General features: G+C 41.3%; 1 non-coding gene across 1 annotated transcript; it reads right to left on the bottom strand.

The window, feature by feature from the left end:
* Positions 1-628: 628 nt before the first annotated feature.
* LOC133798907 (small nucleolar RNA R71) lies at positions 629-735 on the bottom strand. Its single transcript, XR_009876123.1, has one exon. It is a non-coding gene; the product is annotated as a small nucleolar RNA R71 (small nucleolar RNA).
* Between the last annotated feature and the right edge of the window lie 18,189 nt (positions 736-18,924).

Here is an 18,924-nt window from a genome sequence, read left to right as displayed (position 1 = left end):
TTTCATTTTCTTTTCACTTTTTGCTAACTTGTTTGTGTCAAATTCTTCTTATCTCATCTCAGGTACCATTGGTTTATGCGACGTCAAGGACCAGCTGCTAGAGTGCCTGTTGATCCTGAGATAGAGAAGACTTGTCGGCAAAACAGAAAAAACAAAAGGTTGGAAAGAGTTGTACACAGGATTGAACAAGAGGAAGTTATGGCCAACCGGTAATAATGGGGGTGCCATAGAAGACCCAGCTAATGGTCAGAATCCACCCGACCGTAGCCTGAGGGACTATGTATTGCCAACAATGACAGGGGTCTAGTCTTGTATAAGACCACCCACCATAGATGCAAACAATTTTGAAATAAAGCCAGCCATACTTCAGATGGTTCAATCCACAGTCCAGTTTGGGGGACTACCCACTGAAGACCCAAACATGCATCTATCTAACTTCATGGAGCTCTGTCAGACATTTAAGATGAATGGAGTTAGTGATGATGCTATCAGACTGAGATTGTTCCCATTTTCTCTGAGGGAGCGAGCTAAGAGTTGGTTGGTATCTTTGCCGCCTAACTCAATCAATACATGGAATGATCTAGCACTGAAGTTCCTCTCCAAGTTTTTCCCTCCAGCTAAAGCAGCTAAGTTGAGAGGAGAGATCAATAATTTTTCTCAGTTGGATAATGAGTCTCTTTATGAAGCTTGGGAGAGATTCAAATAATTGATAAGAAAGTGCCCGCATCATGGAATAGAGAAATGGATGCTAGTGCATAATTTTTATAATGGGTTGTGTGGTACTACTCGCACGCTCGTTGATGCAACAGCTGGTGGTGCGTTTATGAGAAAAAGCGCCAATGAGGCATATGACTTGTTGGAAGAAATGGCCATGAATAATCAGCAGTGGCCAAGTGAAAGAAGTTCTTCAAGGAAAGTGGCCGGTATGTATGAAGTGGATGCAATTTCGAAATTGACCGCTCAAGTTGAGGCCTTGACTAAGCAATTGCAAGGCAATGTAATAACAGCTCCAGTGCAACAGGCCCAGACTCTGTGTGAAATATGTGGGGGCCCTCATGCCTATGAACAGTGTCAGTATGCTGATGTAAATAACATGCCTATGGAGCAAGCTCAGGCTATTGGGAATTTTCCTCGACAGAGCAACAATAACCCTTACTCCAATTCTTTTAATCAAGGGTGGAGGAATCATCCAAATTTTTCTTGGAAGAATGATCAGCAAGGCCAATCTTCAACCCAACAACAGCAAAACCAACAACAACCACCGAGGTTCTTTCAGCCGAGATTTAGGCCGCAGCAACAACTTCAACCACCCACTCATAATCAACAACAACAAAATTTTGGTGGAAATTCTAATGCTCAGTCAGATGTGTTGAATCAATTCATGGCTGAAACTCGGTCTTCTATTAGAAATCTGGAGACCCAAATGGGACAATTGGCTACTCTCATGGCTAATCGTGCCCAAGGTAACTTGCCTAGCACAACTGAAGTCAATCCAAAAGAGAATTGCAAGGCAATCACGTTAAGAAGTGGGAAGAATTATGAGGGACCAAGTGAGAAGCATCCAGTTGAAGAAGTGGGTCAGGATCATCAGGCACCGACACAAGAGGAAAAGAAGCACAGTGAGAAGAAGGCTACTGAAGGCATACCAACAAAAGAAGCTTCGCCACCAATTAGTATTGAGCATCACATAAAGATTCCCTACCCCCAAAGGCTCCGTAAGAACAACATGGACAAGCAGTTTACTAAATTCCTGGAAGTAGTCAAGAAACTGCACATCAACATTCCATTTGCGGAGGCCTTAGAGCAAATGCCAACCTATGTCAAGTTCATGAAGGACATCTTGTCCAAGAAAAGGAAGATGGAGGACTTTGAAACTGTGGCATTGACGGAAGAGTGTAGTGCTATACTACAAAAGAAGCTCCCTCCTAAACTGAGAGATCTTGGGAGTTTCACAATACCGTGCACTATTGGGAGAATTGAGGGAATAAATGCTCTTTGTGATTTGGGGGCTAGCATAAACCTGATGCCATTGTCAGTTTTCAAGAGATTACAACTCGGAGAAGCCAAGCCCACAACTGTAACTTTGCAATTAGCTGACCGTTCGTTGGCATATCCAAGAGGGGTAATTGAAGATGTTCTTGTCAAAGTAGACAAGTTTATTTTTCCTGCCGATTTCATAGTCCTTGATATGGAAGAGGATAGCAATGTTCCCATTATCCTTGGGAGGCCCTTCTTGGCAACAGGCCAAGCACTTATAGATGTTCAGAAGGGTGAGTTGAAGTTGAGAGTGCAAGGGGACGAGGTGGTGTTTAGTTTCTTCAAGGCAATGACGTATCCGATGGCTAGTGATAGTTGCTACAGTGTGGATATAATAGAGAAAGCAGTTTTAGAAAGAAGGGTGAGTAGTGATGCTTTAGAGGCAGTGTTGACTGGTGATGAAGATGAAGATGATGATGAGACAAAAGAGTATGTAAAGTGGATTAACTCTTACCATCCGTATTTGAAGAAATTTGAAGAGTTGGCAGAGGCCAACGAACGACCATTAACATCCGTTCAACAGCCACCGAATTTGGAATTAAAGGCTCTTCCTGAGCATTTGTGCTATGCGTACTTAGGGGAGAATGAGACCTTGCCAGTGATTGTTTCAACTGATCTCTCAAAAACTGAATTGGAGAAATTATTGAGGGTTCTACGGGATCATAAATTGGCCATTGGATGGACATTGGCGGATATTAGAGGAATAAGTCCTTCAACAGTAATGCATCGAATCTTAGTGGAGGAAGAAAGCAAGCCATCCATAGAGGCTCAGAGAAGGCTCAATCCAGCTATGAAGAAGGTTGTACTTGAGCAGATCTTGAAATGGTTGGACGTCGGGGTGATTTACCCAATTTCTGATAGTGCTTAGGTGAGCCCAGTGCAGGTGGTGCCAAAGAAGGGGGGGATAACAGTAGTCAAGAATGAAAATAATGAGTTAATCCCAACTCGGACTGTGACCGGGTGGCGCATTTGCATTGATTATCGAAAGTTAAATAAGGCGACACGAAAAGATCACTTCCCACTTCCTTTTGTTGATCAGATGTTGGATAGGTTGGCAGGCAATGAGTATTATTGTTTTTTAGATGGTTACTCGGGGTATCATCAAATTGCTATTGCGCCAGAGGACCAAGAGAAAACGACATTTACATGTCCTTATGGCACGTTCGCGTTCAGGAGAATGCCATTCGGACTATGTAATGCACCAGCAACATTCCAACGGTGCATGATGGCTATCTTTTCAGATATGGTAGAGAGGAGCATTGAGATTTTCATGGATGATTTTTCTGTCTTTGGCTCTTCATTTGATCTGTGTTTGGGTAATTTGGAGAATGTATTAAACCGGTGTGAAAAAGAAAATCTGGTGTTAAACTGGGAAAAATGCCATTTTATGGTAAAGGAGGGAATAGTTCTTGGGCACAGAATCTCTAGTAAAGGTATTGAGGTGGATCGAGCCAAGATCTCAATAATAGAGAATCTTCCTCCACCGGTGTCAGTAAAAGGAGTACGAAGTTTTCTTGGGCATGCTGGATTTTACAGAAGATTTATCAAAGACTTTTCCAAAATTTCTAAGCCTCTTTCGACCTTGTTAATGAACGGAGTGAAATTCGATTTTAATGAAGATTGTTTAAAAGCTTTCCGAATGTTAAAGGAGAAGTTGATTTCTGCACCAATAGTTGCTGCACCAAATTGGGACCTTCCATTCGAATTGATGTGCGATGCCAGTGATTATGCTGTTGGTGCCGTTTTGGGTCAACGAGTTGACAAGATTTTTCGCACCATCTACTATGCTAGTAGGACCTTGAATGATGCTCAGTTGAACTATGCTACTACTGAAAAGGAGATGTTGGCCATAGTCTTCGCTTGTGACAAGTTCAGGCCATATCTAATCGGGAATAAGGTTATTGTGTACACAGACCATTCGGCGATCAAATACCTTATGACCAAGAAGGATGCCAAGCCAAGACTTATCCGATGGGTCCTTCTCCTCCATGAGTTTGATTTAGAAATCAGAGACAAGAAGGGTACCGAGAACCTAGTAGCAGATCATTTGTCAAGACTGGAGTCAGAAGAGAGTCAGAATATGAAGGAAGTCCAGATAAATGATGAGTTCCCTGATGAGCAATTGTTTGCTTTAAAGGAAAGTTTGATGGTTCCATGGTTTGCTGATTATGTCAACTTTCTAGCTGCCAACATCACACCTCCTGACATGACAAGACAACAATTGAAGAAATTCTTTTCTGAGGTAAAGCACTATTATTGGGAAGAGCCAATCCTTTATAAGCACTGTGCCGATCAGATAATTAGAAGATGTGTGCCTGAAGAGGAGATGTACTCTATCCTGAATCATTGTCATAGTCTGCAGCGTGGAGGTCACTTTGGTGGGACCAGGACTGCTGCAAAGGTTCTACAAAGTGGGTTCTTCTGGCCAACTCTCTTTAAGGATGCTCATGAGTTTGTCAAGGCATGTGATCGTTGTCAGAGGACTGGTAATATTTCAAGAAGGAACGAGATGCCTTTGACTGGTATTTTAGAAGTGGAACTGTTTGATGTGTGGGGTATTGACTTCATGGGCCCTTTTCCGTCATCCTACAACAATCTGTTTATTTTGCTAGCTGTGGACTACGTTTCTAAGTGGGTGGAAGCGGCTGCAACTCATGCTAATGACGGTAAAACAGTTCTTACTTTTCTCCAAAAGTACATTTTCACCCGGTTTGGTACTCCTAGAGCTATTATTAGTGATGAGGGGAGCCATTTCTGTAACAAGCAATTTGAAGCGTTACTTGCGAAATATGGAGTTAGACATAGAAAAGCATTACCTTATCACCCGCAGAGTAATGGACAAGCTGAGATTTCCAACCGAGAAATTAAGTTAATCTTGGAGAAGACAGTACAACGTTCGAGGAAAGACTGGTCTAAGAAGCTCGATGATGCTTTGTGGGCATACAGAACAGCTTTCAAAACACCTATTGGTATGTCACCATATAGGTTGGTCTTTGGGAAAGCGTACCATCTTCCAGTGGAACTAGAGCATAGAGCATTTTGGGCCATGAAGACCTTGAACATGGACTTGGTAGCAGCTGGTGAGAAGAGGCTTTTACAATTGAACGAGTTGGAGGAGTTTAGAAACGAAGCCTATGAGAACGCCAAGATTTACAAGGAGAGGACTAAGAAGTGGCATGACCAGAACCTTGTCAGGAAGGAATTTCAACCAGGTCAGCAGGTATTACTCTTTAATTCAAGATTGAAACTTTTTCCGGGCAAGCTGAAATCGAGATGGTCTGGTCCTTTCACAGTATTACAAGTGTTTCCTTATGGCTCCGTCGAAGTAACAAGTGAAAAGACTGGCAACTTTAAAGTAAATGGGCAGTGATTGAAGCTCTACTTGGGTGGTCATCTTGATCAAGCCAAGTCTGCCATCCTCTTGACGCCGCAGTAAAGAGGAAATCAGCATCTGGCTATATGACGTTAACGACAGCGCTCTTGGGAGGCACCCTAAGTTTTTACAGTATTTTTTTTTTGTTTAGCTTGAGACATTTTAAGTTTTATTTTTTTTATTTTTATTTAATTATGTAGTCTTTACACTTAAAAAAAAAAAAAAAATTCTGGCCAATCGGCGCGACCGCGCCCACAGAGAGCTAGGCCAATCCATGCCATCATCGCGACCGCGCCATGAGGGGCGCGACCGCGCCCACAGAGGCCCAGGCCAAGCGAGGCCACTAGCGCGACCGCTCCAGGAGGGGCGCGACCGCTCTCGACGCCGCACCGACGCGGCTTTGGAGGAGGGTAGCGCGACCGCGCCAGGTGGGGCGCGACCGCGCTGGAGCGTACCAGGGTGTTTAAAACACTAAAAAAAAACACGATTTTTCTTCACTTACCCTTCATTTTTCTTCTTTTCTTTTTCTCTTCTTCTCATTTTTCACTCTCTTGATCCGAGTCTCACACCAAGGTCACAATAAAGTATGTTTTCTTGAATTAATCCCTTGTTTACAAGCATTGATTAATGTAATCCTCCATTGTTAGTCCTACTCATATGGATTTTGTGCCTTTTCTTGGTTTTCATTGAATCTCATAATAGAATCTGAATTTCCTATTGTTTGGGCTGCAATTGTTGGTTGTTTTTCAGATTCTAAGGGCTTAATGATGTTCATGTACTTAAATGTTCATGGGTTCAAGGATTTCTCTTGGTAATTTGATGAAAAATTGAAAGAAAAAAAAATTGGGAAAAATTGGGGGAAAATTTTGACCTAACAATTGGGGGTTTTGAATTTCTTGTTATTTCATGAAATTGGATTGAATTTGATGAAATTATTGTGATGCTTGTGAATTCCTATCAATTGGTTGGTTGAATTTCATTGAAACTTGATGGAAATTTGCATTTGACTATTCTAGGGCATGTATTGAGAGGTTTTGTTCCATGTGAAAAACTGGTGCATTAGAGATCAAATTGAGTTTCTATTTGGGCATTATTGGTCATAATATACTTGCTTGTGCTTGGGTATTGTTTCAATTTGGTTATTTTTTGCATACATTTTCACATTGAAAATTGTTGTTGGTGCATCCATAATTGTCAATTTCTTAGTGTTATTTGATATTTGTGGGTGTAGCCTTTGTGTTCTAGTGCTTTGTTATTTTGGTTTTGTGATATGGCTCCTTCTAAGAAAATAAGTAAAAAAGTGCAACAAATACAACAAGTGCCTGAAACTCAGGAGCCTGACACTGAATTCACTGATCCTAGATTCACTTCAGCCCCTGCTCAGTCTAGGTATAAAATTGAAAAGTCTAGGAGTTTAATTCAGGAGAGGGGATTTGCAACCAATGCTGATGGAGAGTTTACTGTTCCTGCAGAGTATGTCAATGTCATTAACGCTCACCATTGGAAATATTTTTGTTCCCCGCCTATTTCTGCTGTGATACCAATTGTGAGAGAGTTTTATGCCAATGCTTTTGAGCATGATTATTCTTGGGAGACCATAGTTAGAGGGAAAACTGTCCGTTTTGACAGCAAAACAATTAATGATTTCCTTAGGTTGCCCACAAATGACAATGATGAGTATCAAGCTTTGAGAAATGAATTGTGTGAGGAGAGTACTTGGGATAGAATTTTGACTGCTTTGACTCCAGCCGGGACTCAATGGACTTATCATGGGCAAACTAGGATAGGATTCCCCTTCAACTTGTTAACTAGAGAGAAAAGAGTCTAGTTAAATTTCCTTTGTGCGAATCTTACACCTAGTGGTCACTTGACTACTGTCAATACTGATAAGGTGGTGTTACTTTACTCTGTTTTATCTGGCATGACTATTAATGTTGGTAGGATTATAACTTCACAAATACAATTTTCATTATTCAATCAAAATGTGGGGTTATATTTTCCTAGTTTGATAACGAGTTTGTGCTTGCAAGCTAGGGTAAAATTTCATGAGGCTGAGGAGCTTTTGACTCCTGTGATTTATGACACCATTACCATTAACAAGACCAAAACAGTTGGTCCTCCTAGTGTTGTTCCTGCAGGTGGTACTTCGTCTCAAGCTCGACCTAGGCGTCCTCTTTCTTCCTATTCTTTGGAAGAGAGGATGAGTAGATTGGAGCTCAATTTCCAAGAACATCATTTATGGAGTGTGAATATGGCTCAGTACCAGCATGGATACCAGCAAGCCTTTGCATCACATTTTGGCATTGATACTAGTCAATTGCCCCAGTTTCCTCAGCCGCCGCATTTTGGTTATCCTCCACCTAAGGGAGATGGTGGTGAGGGTCCTTCGTCGTGAGATGTTTGAATTGTCAGGTAAGTTTCGTTTTCCTTAGCTTTTCTTTAAAACATTGGGGACAATGTTTAGATTAAGTTTGGGGGAAAGGAATTTATTGTTGTTTGAGTGTTTGTCTTTTATGTTTTGTCTTTTATGTGTGTCGTGTGCTAGTGTGTCTTGTTATTAGTGTTTGATAAATCAAGTTGATGATGATTAGCTGATGATAATGATTGAATAGATTGCTTGTATAGTTGGATGAAATGAAAGCCATAAAATTGAACAAAATCTGTGTGCTTGGTCGAATGTTTCTTTGAGTTGCTTGGGTCTATCTAAATATGTGAGAGCTTGATCATGATTTTTAGATAAATCTCGTGCATTTTATGATATTTATGCTTGCTCAATTTTGGTTTAAGGAAAGATGGATGATTATGCTTAGAACTTGCTTGCTTGCTACTTGAGGCGAAATCATAGACAATGCATACTTAGGAAGATGATTTAGGCGATTTTTTTTGGAACGATTGAGCCTTTCAAGCCAACCTTGATTAATTTAATCCCTAGTTGTCCTTTTTGAGCCTAATGTTACATTCTTTGTTTTGACACCTATTTTGAGCTTACTTTAAACATGTTATTATATTTCCTTCCCTTGAATGATTACCGTGAGCATACAAGTGAATGATGATTGGGGGATTGGTTTTGTAATAGGGTGTATTGTGGGGTGTTATAAATAAAAAGATTGAGATTTCCTTGTAAAAAAAAAAAAATTGAAAGTAAACTACGCTCCTATTTAAAAAAAAAAAAAAAAAAAGTTTGGGGGAGTGTAATTTCAAAAAAAAAAAAAAAAAAAAAATCTAAGTGTGAATTCTCTCAATCTTGAAAGAAAAAAAAAAAAAAAGGGAAATACTAGGATTGTTTGTGAACTGTAATGTGAATATCAAGTGTGGTTTGTATGGTTTGTATGCTTATGGTAATTTTGAGCCTAAATGACATCTCGTCTACCCATGCCTAAGCCTATCGTTATAAGCTATAAAAGCCCTATTGATTCTTGAGCATGTGTTGTCTATATTAGTGGAGAGTAGTAAGTGATGCAAGCATATGAGATAATAAGATTTGATGGTTTGTGGTGAGTAATTTGGTAAGTTTAAATAGATTTAAATGCATGTTATTTATTGATCATGATCAGGCGAGCATATATTTGTTTGGAATTGAGTGAGTTAAAGAAATATTTTGATCAAAATTCTAGATTATCATGATGGCTGGATTTTCTGAAAACAATATGAGCATGAAAAGCATAATTTGGAGGCTTGATTTGTCGTTGCCAATTTGATTTGTCTTTGTTTAGTTGTTTTAGATTTTTTTAGGTTAGTCTAGAGTTCTTTACTCGAGGGCGAGTAAATGTTAAGTTTGGGGGAGTTTGATTAGCGAGTTTTAGACTTGTTTTAGTGTGTCTACTTAGGAAGTATTTTAGAGGTTTAGGATTGTTTTGTTCTATTTTACGCTTGTGTTGTGTTGTTTTTGTTTATTTTCAGGTTTTGAAGGATTGGAATGATTTAGAATGAAAAAGATGCCAAAAAGCACAAAAATTCGTAAAGCTGTCAAAAATGCCTTTTCTGAGAGAGTAGCGCGACCTCGCTACTGTAGAGCGCGACCGCGCTAGGTTGCTGGAAATTGAAATTCGGCAGATTTTTAAATGAATGGCATTTTGGTCCATTCACAAGGGCTAATTTAGGGTAACGAGTTCTGATGCGATTTAGGCAGTGAAAAAACGTGAATTAGAGGGGGAGACAAGGAGAAGTGGAGAAAAGAGGAAGGAGAAGCTTGGAGCAAGCGTGGGCGATCTGTGACAATTCCCCATCTAGTTTCATTCTCTTTTTCTTTAATTTTCTATGTTTTTGTCTATGTTTAATTTGATTATGGATATGAATATTGAGATTATGAACTAAACTCTCATTAGGGATTTGATGGATATTGACTGAAATCATCCCATGGTTAATGCTATTTGATTATTTCTTCTTGCTTGTTTATGAAATTTGTTCATCTTTGTGCTTAATGTATGTTTGAGATTGATCACCTTGAGCATGATTCATGATCCTAATGTGAAATCTGAAAAGTGAATATTAGGAATGCTCTAAATGAATGAACATAGGTTTTGATGCGAAACGAAAGTATTCGCATAGCTTATGTGACTTATAGATTATTACTTAAAGCAAATTGATTGTTGTGCTATCTCAGAAATGCAATAGTTGACAATGCAATTTAGAACCTAAATGATCTGAAAAGAGTTTAGGTAATTTTATAATCTGTCATTTCATTGAAAGAAGAAGAATAGTCAACTAGCGTTAACAATTGGGTAATCGAAGCAATTGAAATCATATCCCTATCTTAACATCCATTGTTAAACCCTTAATTTCTTATTTGTTGATTTTGCTTGTTTAGTTTTCTGCATTTTTATTTAAACACCAAATTTTATTGTTGCCAAATAGAAATATAGATCCAATTTTGTTAGTACTTAGCTACAATTCTCTTGGGTTCGACCTCACCTGTGTGAGTACTACTTGTATGATACGTGCACTTGCGTGTATTAAAATATAAGCAACAAGTTTTTGGGTAATGGGTACTTGTTCTTAGTGGTCAACTTGTTCACCTCCCTGTAGTCAATACACATCCTAAGAGTTCCATCCTTCTTCTTGACGAACAACACTAGAGCACCCCATGGCGAAAAACTTGGTCTAATGAACCCCAAATCCAGTAACTCCTACAACTAAATCTTCAATTCCTTCAACTCTACTGGAGCCATTCTATAAGGTGTCCTAGATACTGGCTTCACCCCTGGTGCAAACTCTATAACAAACTCGATCTCTCGTTGTGGTGAAAAACTTGGCAAGTCTGCAGGAAACAAATATGGAAACTCACATACCAATCTGGTCTCACTCAATCCAACCGACACAATTCTAGAGGTATCCACAATGTCGCTAGGAATCCTATGCAACCTTCCTGCATCAGGTCTTTAGCCTTCAATGCCGAAATTATAGGTATTTGCAGTCCACTAATTGTCCCCACAAATACAAACGATACCTCCCCTTCTGGTTCAAAAGTCACCATCCTACACTTGCAGTCAATCGTCGCCTCATACTTTGATAACCAATCCATCCCTAGGATCATATTGAAGTCATCCATCGCCAACTCAATCAGATCAACAAACAACTCTCTACTGTCTATCTCTACTGGCAATGCTCTAACCCATCTCCTATAGACTACCAGTTCCCCAGTCTATAACAAAGTCTGAAATCCCCTAGCATACAAATCACTAGGTCTACACAACTGATCTATCAATGCAGTAAAAGAAGAACCAGCACTAGAAATTTGACCTGTCACGACCGAAGGGCTAGCCTCAGCCTAAGTCTGGGTCAAGGTGAATACTCTGGCAGGAGCGAGACTATCTCTCTGCTTCGTCTCCTCTTTCCTGGCTTGTGGGCAGTCCTTCTTCAAATGGTTGACACTCCCACAAATAAAGCAGGCCCTGATCCTGCACTCTCCCTGATGTCATCGTCTGCACCGAGGACACATTGGGAAACTCCTCCAGTTGTCACTCCTGCCCTGACGGCCCCTGAAAACACCTTGTGCCCTCCTATCCGAGCTAGGAGGAACGAAAGAATCTGGGGCCTTTCTCTTCTGCTCACTAGGGCCACTACCTTGACTAGATCCGGTTAAAGGAGGCACTATCCTCCTAGCAGCGCCCTCTCTCCATATCTGATCCTTGGCCCCTTCAGCAGTAAGGGCCTTGTCCACTACCTGAGCATACGCAGTATTCCCCAGATCCGAGGTTATCTTAACATCACGGGCGATCATAACATTCAATCCCCGCATAAACCTATCCCTTCGTGCTGCATCAGTTGGCACCAAATCTGGTGCAAACTTCACCAACCGGTCAAACCTCAAGGCATACTTAGTAACCGTCATCCAGTTTTGAGTCAGGTTGGTAAACTCGTCAAACTTTGCAGCTTGGACTGTGACACTATAATACTTCTCATTGAAAATGTTTCTAAACTCTTCCCAGGTCATAGCTGCAACTTTCCTTCTCTGAGTTACCACATCCCACCAGATGCACACATCCTCTCTGAACATGTAGCTAGTACAAACTACCATCTCGTTCCCTTCCACCCTCACGAAGTCCAGAATGGAAGAAATCATGTTCATCCACTGCTCTGCCCGCAGTGGGTCTAGTCCACCCTCGAAGGTGGGAGGATGTTGCTTCCTGAACATTTCATACAAAGGCTCCCACCTATTCTCCATAATAGGCTGAACTGGCACTGGCGCTACAACCTGTTGAACCTACAACCCAATGCTCGGAGGAGGGGCCTCTTGCCTCAACTGTCGAAGCTCTTCTTTTGTTCGGTGAAGTCTAGCTTCCATTTTGGCAAACAACTGTTGCCAATTCTGTGGGGCAGGTGGAGGGTCTTGACCCTGGTTGTCATCCTCGGCCCTATTGTCACGGAGTCTAATTGATCGTCAAGGCATCTAAAAAATATGCCTATAATTAACAACGCCGCTCATCAAGCATGATAACAACATCCAAAACCACCTCCTAATACATAACAACCAACCACAAAAAGCAGTCCACAAAACACAGATAACACACAACAATCAAGGGGCCATGCCCTAACATCATGCATATGTTAACACATTCATCATGCTCTATATAAAATAATCAGGCAAACAGGGCACTTAAACACGTAATCAAGCATATAATTCAATCATTACCAACCAACCCTGAGTCGAGCTTGTCACTGGTAGCAAGCGTACATGTTCGGTCAATCTCCAGGAACCATAAACCTTGGCTTGCTCTAATACCAAGTTGTGACGCCCTACTTCCTTAGAGTCGTTACTAAGTGAGATTAAAATGTGCTAATCACTCGCTAATCGAGGTTTTAGGTTAAAAGTGTAGCTAAGTTGAAATAAATCTGTTCCAGTCATTAAATGTAAAACATTTGGTTACTCATTGAAATCTCATAAAATTTTACAGTTGGGATCCCAAAACACTGTTTAGAAAACATTTACAACTCAAAATACAACCAAGGTCGACTAGGCGACAAAATTCAAGTTAATACATCATATTTCCCAAAAATACCCCTGGCCGTGGCAACCAGGCAGGCCGAACATGTACACATCGCTTCCCGTTCTCGATACTCATGGTTGGTCGACCTCTCATTTACCCTTACCTGCACCATAGAGCACTCGTGAGCCGAAGCCCATCAAGAAAACTCAACACAAACAATTAACATATGCATATCTCTCAATCAACATATAACAAAGCAGCCAACAGGTTAAACACATAGCAGCCATGCCAAGCCATCCCAGGTGCTTTACCAGGCCCTAGGTTCGAAGTCTACATCATGAGGATGACTCAAGCATCCGTGAAAGGTCTCACCCTAGAGACTTGCACTCCGCGTGCTCAACGCCGCGCCCGACCCCTTGCTATACTCAGCCTTGCACTCCTTTGCTTAATGTCGTTCCCGGCCCCTTTCCGTACCCGGCTTCCTGCCGTTCTCGGCCTTCGCCGTTCCCGGCCTTCGCCATTTATTCACAAGTATGCAATACATAGCATATAATCAAGAAATACTTAAACAAATACATAACATAAATAATAGGGCTACACTGTAATGCTCCAAAATCCCTAATGAGGTTTAATGGTTGGATAAGTAGGCCGGGAGGGCCATAATTGATTTATTATGCCATTAAATTATTATATGCATGTTTATGTGAATTATATTATAATATGATGATAAGTGCATGCATATGGGTCCACATTTCATGTTAGGGGCATTTTTGGTAATTTGGCCCGTTGAGGGCGTAATTATATATTTGTATGCATGTTGGTGAATTGATGAGGACACATTATAATGTGGATTTGTTCGAGCCATTCTTCATGAGACGATCTTCGAATACAAGTTATCAGTTTGGTCATAACTGGGTTAAGTTCAGGGCTCGGGGTAATTTGGTGATTAGAGAATTACCGGGAATTAAAGGGTAATGGGATTTGATTTAATTAGTATTTAAGAATAACGAGAATTGGAGAGTGTTAATTAGGATTAACGAGATAGACGGGAAAGGACGGCTTTGCCTTTGGGGGGATGTTAAGAGGTGAGTTAGGCATGGGGGGTATTTTGGTCATTTGACCTAGGTTATATTAAGTGGATGGCTGTAGAAAACAAAACCAAAACAGAGCTCTTTCTTACCTCCCTCACGATCATCTCTTTCTCTTCTCCTTCCTTTGAATTTTGAAGCAAGTTTGGGGATTCAAACTTGGAGATTGAAGCTTGAGGTCTTAGGCTAGTGTTCAGCCATTGGAGAGGATTCAATTCAAGTTTAAGGTAAGGTTTTAGTTCAAGCTTATGGTTCCTTGCTCTATTTTTATGTTAGTTTTGAGATTGGAGTTTTGATCATAGGAATGAGAATTTGATGAAGTTTTGAATGGTTTAAGGCTTAGGTTTTGTTGGTTATATGGTGGGTAAGTTGTGGTAATAATTGGAAGCTTTGTTTTGTGGTATTGGGAGTGTTTTAGAAGGTTTTTGAAATGAGTTTGAAGGGGAAAAACAGGGTTTTTTGGCTGATTTTCAAGTGGGGTCCCGACTTTGTTCTAGAGCGCTGCGACCCAAGCTTGTTGAAGATGAAGGGTACCTTTGATGGGCCATTGGGCCACGGCATGGTGGAGGAGGGCCACGACGCGTGTTGGTGGCTGGGATGTGGCCGCTTCTGTTTGAGGAGGCGGGCCGCGGTATGGTGGTGTAGGGCCGTAGCCCTTAGTGACATTTTGGCTAGAATTGAGCTTTTGTTGCAGGGATTCAAACCTTAGGCCTCGGGATCATTCCTACTACCTGGTTTAGTAGTGTTGACGCGATTCTTCGGCAACAAGTAATTAAGAGAAGAAGAGAAAGAGATTAGCACTCGAGGTAGAACCGTCACAGATATGAAATCTTATATAATGAACTAGGTGACTCAAGACACGTTTTTAAGTGGTTCATCTCCACTAGTCAATATTATTCATCCTCTCTGGGTATTTGGTTTACAAAGTATATAGTCCTTCAAAGACTATTTTTTCCAACCCCTCTCAACTCCCAGGGTCTCCCTATTTATAGGAGAAGGCACCTGGAAGTTGGTAGGGAGGTCATCCCGTGACCTTACCATTTGTCATATCCACTCTGTGGCATTCATGATTAATTCCTAAACCTGACACATAAGTGTGATCTAATCAGCATGGAAGGATATAATGGGCCGCACGGCCCAACCCATCCGTGGGTGTCTGACATGCACGTTCCTACTGCGTGTCCGAGAAGTCAAGGGGATATCAGACACGTGATGTCAGATATATGCACGTTTATCTTGCGTGCGTTGAATTCATAAAGGCTCAGAGCTTCCTGGGCTCCTCGCGACACGAACAGCTCGTATTCCGAGTTGTTCTCCTGGCGTGGCCTTCAGAGGCCCCTCTCGAGCTGAGAAGATCCACCCTGGAAATAGGATCTTCATCCTGTGGGCACCTCGGACTAAACCTGATTAGTCCGAGGCTCGTCCTGCTAATCAGCCCGTGGGAAAATCAGGGCGTACAAGTAGGATTCATTATCCTGGAGGCTAGGTCTTAGTTCAGGAATCTTTTGTTATTCATTTTATTGATGGAATCCCATAATTGGTTATGACTAGGTGACCGTCAAGGAACTAAAAGGTTGATCGTTCTCAAGGGTCATTCTTTTACTAATTCTCGCTCGAACCAGAGGTAAGAAAATTGCACCCCATATGTGACATGCATGGTTATTCATGAGGCATGTTGAGTGTTTATATGTGGACATTGATTGCATATCAAATGTTTAGCAAATCTTGCTTACTTGTGAATGGCACTGACAGATTAGTCAGAATCGGCAATGGTGTCGGTATTAACTGTGAAGCTGTGACTCATTAGTCAAGTTCGGCAGTAGTACTGAGCACTGGTTGTATGGTATTGACTCATAAGTCAAGAACAATTTTAGCATGTTTAATGAAAGCCGATAAAGATTAAATCTAATCGACATCATCATTGAATGACTCATCATGAGCATTAATACCAGACCGACCTCAAGTTCGATGAAAATTAAAAGCACTTGTCTAGTCTCATAACTAGTCACTTAGAGCCAGGGCCAGAAGGTCCAGGTGACTGCATTGTCACATGGCTATGGTTGCTGAGCCCACGCTAGTGACTTACTCATCAATCACTCATCTGATTAGGATATACGCCCCAGCATGGTTATCAGAACATCAAAGTGTTATTCACTCATCTGTTCAGGGCTATAAGCTCTGTATGATTATCATGATCATCATTTGATATTATATACATGCAACAATGAGTTTTCTTACTGAGCCTTGGCACACGGGTGCTATGTGGTGTAGGTAAAGGGAAAGAAAAGCTCACCCAGCCTTAAGTGGAGAACTTAGGTGGGGATGTGTACATATGCGGCCGCTTGTCCACCACGGCCAAGGAGTTTCTCGGAGGAACTAGGGGTTAACCCTATTTTTGCCGCTTAGGTCGACGGGTTGTAATTTTGCACTGTAATGACCATTTTGAATTGTAAATAACTTGTAAACGCTTTTATGGGATCATGAACAGTTTTATGTTTTAAATAAAATATATCATTTTCTTTTGATCGGTTTTCACCTTAGCTTGTTAATAATACCTAGATGCACGTTTATAACCAAAGAACTCGATTAGCGAGTTAAGCATGGTTCAAAGCTCACAGTAACGGTCTTGGAGTAACCAGGGCATTGCATACACCCTGCAATTCAATCACATAGGCTCGTGCCCTGCAATACAAATTATAGGGCCACGCTCTGATCTACGGGTACAACAATTTTCTTACCTATGTCCCAAGCTTCCTGAGCACCGAAATCCCGAGCACAGTCCTCTAACCCGAGCCTCGCTGAAAACCTAGTCACAACGCATCAATGAAAGCCATCCATCAAGATATAATTCATTAAATAACTTTGGGGTATAATTCTAGTCTCTAGGGCCTTGGATTATATCAATCGGGGTGATAAAATCCATCCCGAGCCCTAACTTTTGGGTTCCAGAGCCAAAAACTTCCAAACAACCAACACTTTGAACTAGGGTCGCGGCCCAGCCCCTTAAGGGCCACGACATGCCTCAAAACAGAGGCAAAATGCCTCCCTGCCGGGAGACACGGGTCGCGACATGCCCTTCCTAGGGCCGCGACGCGCCTCAAGAACAGAGCCCTCCCTAGGCCTCACGCACACACGGGCCGCGACATGCCCAGCCTTGGGTTGCGGCTCGAGCCTCCGAACCCAGAAAACCTCCATTTTTTTTAGCATTTCTTTCAAGCCAATTCTTCTAAAATCAACCTAACTCAATATCTAAACCCAGAATTAAGCTTGGACTTCCCTACCACACAATCTAGGCTCCATAGCAAGTCCATAAATAATCACATAAACTTAGCCCATACCCAAATTAAACTTAAGAATCCAATTCACATGCAAACTTATAATTTTAACCAAAACTCAACAGAAACTCAGATAATTTAATGCTAGGCTCCTTACCTCAAGGATGAATTCAAGCTTACACTTGCTCTTCAACTTCCCAAACTTACTTTTCCCAAGTTCGAAGCCTTAGATTTCTGGTATAAAATCTTTCAAAACCAAGCACCAAGGGGAGAAGTGTTGAACCGACTGAGAGAAGAGAAGTTGAGAGTTTTGTTTCCTTTACTTAATTCCAGTAGTTTCTCAAATCATCTGAGTTAAGTAATACCCCTGCCAAATGACCAAACTGCCCCTTATGCTTAACCTCAACCCTTAAGTGACCCCAAGGGCAATTCCATCATTTGTCGTGTCCTGCTAATCCCTCGAGTATTCCTATAAATCCCCGTTTAATCTCGACATACTAAATCATTGATAAGTTACTATCCATTACTCAATAATTCCTGAACACATATTATATCCCCAAATTACCCTCAGGCTACCCCCGAGTCGGGCATTCGACCCTGTTGTGACTTTCTAGCTAAACCCTCCCTAGGACTGTCTCGGTTCGTGCATCACAAATATATCACCACTCACACGTTGTGTCAACCACAATATACACAAATATTGCATTTATGCCATCAACAGGCTAAAATTACAAATATGCCCCTAACAACCAAATGGAGCCCACATGTATATTTAATTCACCTAAACATGCATTTCTAATCACATACTCATCAAATTCACATATTAATACAATAAATCAATTATTGCCCTCCAAGCACGCTAATCAAGGCCCTAAGCCTTATTAGCAAATTTGGGACACTACACCTCCTATCCCTTGCTCTATTCATTATGGAAGTATAGGTTCTCTCCTGCTTAATTCTCAGAAAAGAAAATGAACATTACCTGAGGGGATTTTGAGTGGCGTGGCCCAACGATCAACCACCTTTCTTTGTGGATTATGTCATCCTATTTGGCCAAGGTTAAAAAAAAAGAAGCATGTACCTTCCTGCAGTGCCTTGATGCCTATTATAATTGGTCGGGGCAGAAGGTAAACTACAACACATCCTCAATTTACTTTTCCAAAAATGTTCCTGGCACAACATCCATGGAGATACCTAATCTGCTTGGCATGAAAAGAATGCCTAAAGATGCCGTCCACCTGGGGATACATTTGCTTAACTCCAGAGCTAGAATGGTAGACTACCAATTAATCATTCGAAGTGTGGAGGCTCGGGATCAGGGATGGAAGATCAAGCTGCTATCAAAAGCAGGAAAAACTACCCTTATCCATTCTGTAGGGTCCACTATAGCATCTTACATGACAACCTCTGTACCGATCTTGTAATGCCCCGGATTCCCTAATATGGATTAATGGCTGGATTAGTAGGCCGGGAGGGCCATAACTGCTTAGTTATGCCATTAAATGTGTTTATGCATGGATATGTGGATTATATTATAATATGATGTTAAATGCATGCATGTGGGTCCGCATTTTAATTACAGGGGTGTGATGGTCATTTGGCTCATTGAGAGTATAATTGTATGCATGTCGATGATGTGTGTTGAGACCACATTATAATGTGGGTTTGTTCGAGCTATTCGGCATGAGACGATCTTAGAATATTGATTAGCGGTTTAGTCACAA

This window comes from Humulus lupulus, chromosome 8 (genome assembly GCF_963169125.1).
Source record: "Humulus lupulus chromosome 8, drHumLupu1.1, whole genome shotgun sequence".
Lineage (NCBI taxonomy): Eukaryota > Viridiplantae > Streptophyta > Magnoliopsida > Rosales > Cannabaceae > Humulus > Humulus lupulus.
The sequence above is the reverse complement of the archived record's forward strand: the minus strand, read 5'-3'. Positions and strand labels throughout refer to the sequence as shown.